General features: G+C 37.2%; 1 non-coding gene across 1 annotated transcript; it reads right to left on the bottom strand.

The window, feature by feature from the left end:
- Positions 1 to 6,294: 6,294 nt before the first annotated feature.
- On the bottom strand, positions 6,295 to 6,366 carry TRNAH-GUG (transfer RNA histidin (anticodon GUG)). The gene has a single exon. It is a non-coding gene; the product is annotated as a tRNA-His (tRNA).
- Between the last annotated feature and the right edge of the window lie 426 nt (positions 6,367 to 6,792).

Below are 6,792 nucleotides of genomic sequence, written 5' to 3' on the forward strand. Positions count from 1 at the left end.
GACAGAACTCAATGGAGAGCTTTTGTAAATGTGGCTTTGAATCTCCGCGTTCCATAGGCCACAGAATTCATTAGTTAGTTATAAACGTTATACCTGTACGCTTACTGTTATAAAGAAAAAAAGAGGCGTTACTCGACTCATCCTTACGGAAACTGTTACCTTCTTAAAGAACTTCACATCTATGTTTATAGAATTGAGAAAGCAAAGAAGCAAAATGTTTCATTTTTTTTTTTCGCATGAGCGTAAATTCATTTGATGATTTGTTGTTGGTAAACTACACTGAAAGATAACTTCGCTTCAAGGATTCACAGTACTGTTGCAATTGATGGATCTGAAGTCAGAGTGCTTTATTATTATTATTATTATTATTATTATTATTATTATTATTATTATTATTATTATTAGCTTATTATTTAAAAATAAACGCTCTCCATCGTAGGTAGACACCAATCCAAAAGTACTTATTTTAATAACTCATAGAACTCTTGCAGTTTTTGCAACAGTCTTGCACGCAAGACCAATATCTACCAGGAATTCCGATGCAAGACCAAGACCAAGACCAAGGGGTGCAAGACCAAGACCAACACCAAAACCAAACCTGCAAGATCAAGACCAAGACGAAGACTCTTGCGCAAGAGTCTTGCACAAGTACCGGTACTACTTGGTACTTCTGTAGAGTGTAAAAGGAAAGGGGGAAAATAATTACGTCTTTTACTTGAATTTCGTGGCTTCAGTAAAAATGCCGCTGGGGTGAATTTGTTCCCAGTAGTTCATGCAATCTGTGTGAGTTGATCTACCCCTGTAGCATATAGCTACAGTAGGCCTCTGTCATTTTCTGAATCGGTTGTTCGCGTTTTCTGTATTTGTTACTCGTTTTCAAGCCACACAGGTGTCATCTTGCGCCATGTGAGCTTTTTAGTGGACAAACACCGTGTGCGTTGGTTTTCTGGGGTTTTCTGTTTCCTCCTGCTTTCTTCATTCCACCATTTCAGTCATTTTTCATCATCACCGCCTCCCTTAGCCTCGGTGCATGATGATGGGACGTTAAAGTAGATATTTCATTCATTTCAAAGCATATTAATTGTGTTCTTCCAAAACTAAAGAGAAATGTAGTATTGAACATCAGTAATGGGAGGGGGATGGGATTTAGATTTCTGGGCTTTCGGCATCTAAGGCCATTTAGCCCTTCAGGTTTTGAGGGATGACGTCCCTCGGCGAGCACACAATCCGGGGAAAGGGAAGAAAGAAAGGATTGGGGAAGGAAGGAAGCGGCCTGGGACCTATGTTAGGTACCACCCCGGCATTTGCCTGATGGGAATGAGGAAAACCCAGGAAAACCTCATTCAAGGAGGCTGGCCTGAAAAAGCGTTTTACACTTCTTCGACTGAGTGCCCCCACCGGGAATCGAACCCGGGACCGCTCACACCGGAGGCAAGATCAGTAATTCCGTACACCATAGGTGCCAACTCCATGGGTATGGCATTGGCTCCGAGGCTCAAGCATCCATTGGAAATTTTTAATGTGTGTTCATAAAATTAATAACGAAATAACGTTTTCATGACGTTGACAAAAACTTAGTGCATGTGACCGCAAGCTTGATTTCATGGCGGATGCTTATATATACATTGAATAATTGTTTATCAATTTAACTTTTAGCCTCCTTAGGTATTCGACTCAACGACGATTGAGCGATATAACATTATGCCTATACAACAATAAATGATCCATAATCACAAGTGAGATCGATTTTGTACAGTTATTTCAAATAACTTCGAGTTTGATACTGTTATTTTCTACTTCTAATATAGGTCAAAAGCAGAGGCGGCCTGTCATAAGGAGCCCAACGGGCCCGGCTCTTAAATCGTTTTTATATTATCATAGAAAAGTGTATGTATCTTAAGTTATTCTGCTAGTATTGTTACTATAATTTCCCTGTGAACCAAAAACAGTAGTTCTGATTCCTTCAAATCAGTTTTTTCATGTACTACTTATGCTTGTGGGCACACTATTCACGCGGTCAGTACAAAATAAAAGCAGAAAAGGCCTGACCTGTTTCAGTGTGGACTTAGTATAATCTCGCATTGACTCATGTGGCTGGTGAATAACGTGAAAACGCAGCTTGAACGTAGGTGCAATGGGCCAAGAATTGTAGGCCCCCATCACACAATTGCAACCGACAATTTCCGAACGAAAAGCTTTGAAGCTTGCTTGTTGCCAAAATTCGTTTTGTCTGTAGAGGTTGTTGATGTTGATTCCACACTTTCAGTTGTTTTGTCCCTTGACCTTGCTCTATACTTCTACTGAAGGGATCCAAAATCAACAGCTTGTCCACCCCTCAGTTTCGACGTTCATCTTTTTAGTGTCTTTTGTGCTATATTTTCCCTTGCGTTTTCATGTGGTTGTGCGAAAATAAATGAAGTGCGCGTGTTAGAAAGTATTGCGAGCGTTTCCAATAGGTGAACCCTCAGAACATTTCCACAGTTGTATCCTGTTCCTATCCGATACTGGAAAAAAGAAAAGCTCAAATTCGAACTACCGGCCACATAGGGTAATGGTATTCTTTGCGCAATAGTGGTATTTGGTTTTCACTCAAATTATTCTAAAATATAAAGAGGTTTTATTATAATAATTATTATTTTAATTTTTCCTCTCTCTTTTTTGGCCAATATTAATAAGCATATCACCATAATTATCATCATCATAGCTATTCTGCCATTATTGGTAGGTCACTTGCTGGAACTAAGAAGCTTCGATGTACGGTGATCCTCAGCTGGTCTCTTCGTCTTGACGCATCAATTTTCTGTTTTAATACTTTCCTTCAACTACACTCTTCTTCGTTCCCTCCCTCTTTTTCCTTCCACCGTACCCTCTAGCACGTTCCTCATAATACATTTCCTCCTCAGCCAATATACCAACCAGTTCCTCATACCCCTCTTAACAATATCAATTTTTTTCTCCCTTATTGCTACTATTTCTAACATCTCTCATTCATTTTCCGTTCAACCCAATTAATTTTCTCCTTTTTTCTCCATGCCCATGTTTCTGCCCCTTACAGTACATATTGGAATCAATAAAACAAAATCTTAATATTTAACTGGAAGTTTGTTTAATACAAAGGTTAGCTAATCGTAGTTGAAAAGACAAAAATCTGACGCCTTTATGGTGAAAAATAATATTGCAATTCATGGTATTTCAATAAGCTGTGCTGTCTTGGTTTTCTTTCATGTGTCTCACGGGTAACCTCCCTAATTTGAGAACAAAGGGGTGTGTGGGATCTGTTAAAAAGCATAAAAAGATTATGAAACGTTGTGATTTATCTTGTAAGTAGTGAAGCGTGGGTCAAGACTACTACTCTATAGAGCAGTCTTGAGCGTGGATACCCATTGAAAAAGAAAATAACGGTCATCGTCTACGTTGTACACTATCGTCATATTACACGAAGGTAAACTATATTACATTTAGGAACATCCATTGTATATATTTCCATTACTATTGGCTCATTGTAGACTTTATTATAACTTATATCCAGAGTAAAATTTACCTATGAAAAGCATAAGATTTCTAAAAAGCAAGACTTACAAGACTCTTGCAAGCAAGACTAAGACCAAGACTAAGGGTTCCAGTGCAAGACCAAGACCAAGACCACCCGGGTCTTGGTCTTGGTCTTGCATTTGCTCATCACTACATAGAACAATGATACTCCCTCGTGGCTATGTGATTACTGTAGAAACCATTGGCGCGGGAGAGCAGGATTTGATTCCTGGTAGAACATCAAATCCTTAGGAACCTACGTTAGCTATAGATCCACGTCTCACATAGCCTCAGTGATGGATGAGGGTAAACTCCAGAACAATCAATTATCCAATCATACACAATGAAAAATATGACACTGAAGGGTGATTAAAACAAGCTTATTTGTCTGGAGTTTAACATAATGTTTACTGTCAAGACTTTCTGTGATGTGGTTTTACGTAGGATCCAAATCACATGAGCTCACGGCGAAAATCAACCCCGAGCGTCCCGCAGAAAAGACAAGTGCTCAGAAGAAATGAAATGCTGTTTATAATTTAATAGTTTGGATTCAAAACTCAAATTGTACTTTCCTGTAACATTTACGAGTTACTATAGTAATTCATCAGTACTTCTTCAATTTCCATGCTTAACGTTTTCTGAAGCGTCAATGGTTGGAATTCCAAAACTGCCCCTTTAGGAGAGTGTACTCATATATTTAACAAATATTGGATATTGGCTAAGTTTTGATATAATTTTCTTTAACTACAAAAAAAAAAAAAAAAAAAAAAAAAAAGATGTTAGTCGTACATGAAAAAGAAAAGGGGCCGAGGTGGTTCAGTGGTAGAGCGTTCACTCTGCTCCGTGGGGTTCCTGGTTCGATGCCTGTTTGAGCCAAGTGGGTTTTATGGAGGACAAACACAACGTGTGTGGGTTTTCTTGGGGTTATCCCGTCTCTCCCCACTTTCTTAATTCTCTCACATTTATTCTTACCATCGACATGCATGTTACCTATCCGGTAAAAGCATGGGACGTAAAATCAAATACTTCATTTTTATTTATTTATTTATTAGCAAATCTCCTTTACGATTTATCGCACTACCGTTCAATAACATTTAATGCAACTGTACAGAACTGATTCTTAATCTTACAATTAGTAACGAAATGCTGCTTTTCTGTCAATAACATTACTTTTTATACCCTAATTGTTGAGTTGATTTTGAGTTTAACATCCTTTTCAGCAGCGAGGTTATATGAGATAGGGCCTACTGATTAACGTGGAATCCGAATCAGATGATCTCCCGCCGGGAATCGAACCCGGATCACCCACGCCAAAGGAGCGTACGCTAACCGCTCAGCCATGGAGGAGCTCTATTCCCTAATTATAAGAGTAATAGTTGATATAATACCTAAAATAATAATGTTATTCAGTTAGTTTTCCTTTTCGTTACGGTATAGGAACGGTTACAAGTAGCGAATATTTTAATGCAATTATATTACGTTAAAAAGTTCTGTCTTTAACATTAGACCCCCTATCATTGACATACAACCTATTAAGTTAGCATTCAATAAGTTATTGCAACTGTACGATAACCTCAATAACGAAATGCTCTTTTCACCTGCCAATAACGTTATTTTTAATAAGTACCGTAATTGTGAGAGTAACATTAGAAATGATACCTATGACAATAACGTTACTAAATTGGTTTCGTTTTTTGTTACGATATTGAAACCGTAACAAATAACGAATATAGTTGATGCAATTAAATGCAATTTATATTGAGTTAAACAGTCATGTCTTTAACGTTATCATTTTAATGAAACCTATTACGTTATTATGCATTAACTTCGTTGCAGTAGTAACCCTACCTTAATAACAAAATGCTCTCTTCACCTGCCAATAACGTTATTTTTAATAAGTACCGTAATTGTGAGAGTAACATTTGAAGTGATACCTATGACAATAACGTTACTAAATTGGTTTCGTTTTTCGTTACGATATTGGAACCGTAACAAATAACGAATATAGTTGAAGCAATTAAATGCAATTTTTATTGAGTTAAACAGTCACGTCTTTAACGTTATCATTTTAATGAAACCTATTACGTTATCATGCATTAACTTTATTGCAGCAGTAACCCAGCCTTAATAACGAAATGCTCTTTTAGCCTGGCAATAACGTTATTTTTAATAAGTACCGTAATTCTATCAGTAACAGCTAAAACGGTATTTAACGCAGTAACGTTATTCATTCAGTCTCAGTTTTCGTTATCATATAGGTATGGTAACAAATAACGAATTAATAATAACGCACATTATGTTAAGTTAGCAAGCCCTGGTATTTTTCCGTTTGCAGCCATTTAGAAACGCGAAAATAAGTGCCGATTTTAAAATTGGCTGGAAATCGAAAGCAGATATGTGAGTCATGATAATGATATCTTATGTAAAATAATATTGTGTAGGAAGTTCTTGTTAAACATTTCGATTATCTTTTATCTATTTGAAGATCTCACATAATTACGGTAAAATTAGAGGTATTTTAATTTCGCTGTGATGGAGCTTCTTAATATGGCCCAATACGCTTCCATCGGTCCGTACAGCAGCATTAGCGAGCATGTCATTTACGTTGATCTTTTTTATATAAAATATTTACTCATTGGGGGGGTTGAATTATGTACAAAGTATTTAGGAAAGTATACCTAAAAATACAGATTGTGTACCCTATTCAATACAATAAGAATTTACTGATATCGGTAAAAACTTCACCTCATCCAATATTTCCACTGCCGTGACCAGGATTCGAACCTGGGTTATTGCGGCCACAACGCAATGTCCTAACCACTAGACGATCACGGCTACGACGAAGCACAGTGCTATACTTCCTTACTTTCTTAATTTTCGCGAAATGAGAAACGCTTTGCTGAATACCCGTGACGTCACACGAAGTGAAGCGTTTGAAAACTTGATCATGTGTTACAATATGGCGGTTATCGCCAGTGCTGTCATTCCACTGGTTTACCGGATTTTTTAAATACTGTTTTTCATTCTTCATGTTCTCGAATCCAATTGTTAAAACTGTGTCTTCACCTCTGGATCCATTATTTAGGGGAAAATTTGCATTATGTAGTACCGTAAGACGGGGTTACTTTTCATCAGATATAAGGAATTTTTAAGAAAATCACATGTAACTTACAAACGTAATGTTTTAGAACACTGCTTTTAAACATGCAATATCTAGATATATAAGGAAAACACTCGTGCAAGTGCATGAGTAAGCATTCA

The sequence above is a fragment of the Thermobia domestica genome, chromosome 12, assembly GCF_964235325.1.
Source record: "Thermobia domestica chromosome 12, izTheDome1.hap1.1, whole genome shotgun sequence".
Lineage (NCBI taxonomy): Eukaryota > Metazoa > Arthropoda > Insecta > Zygentoma > Lepismatidae > Thermobia > Thermobia domestica.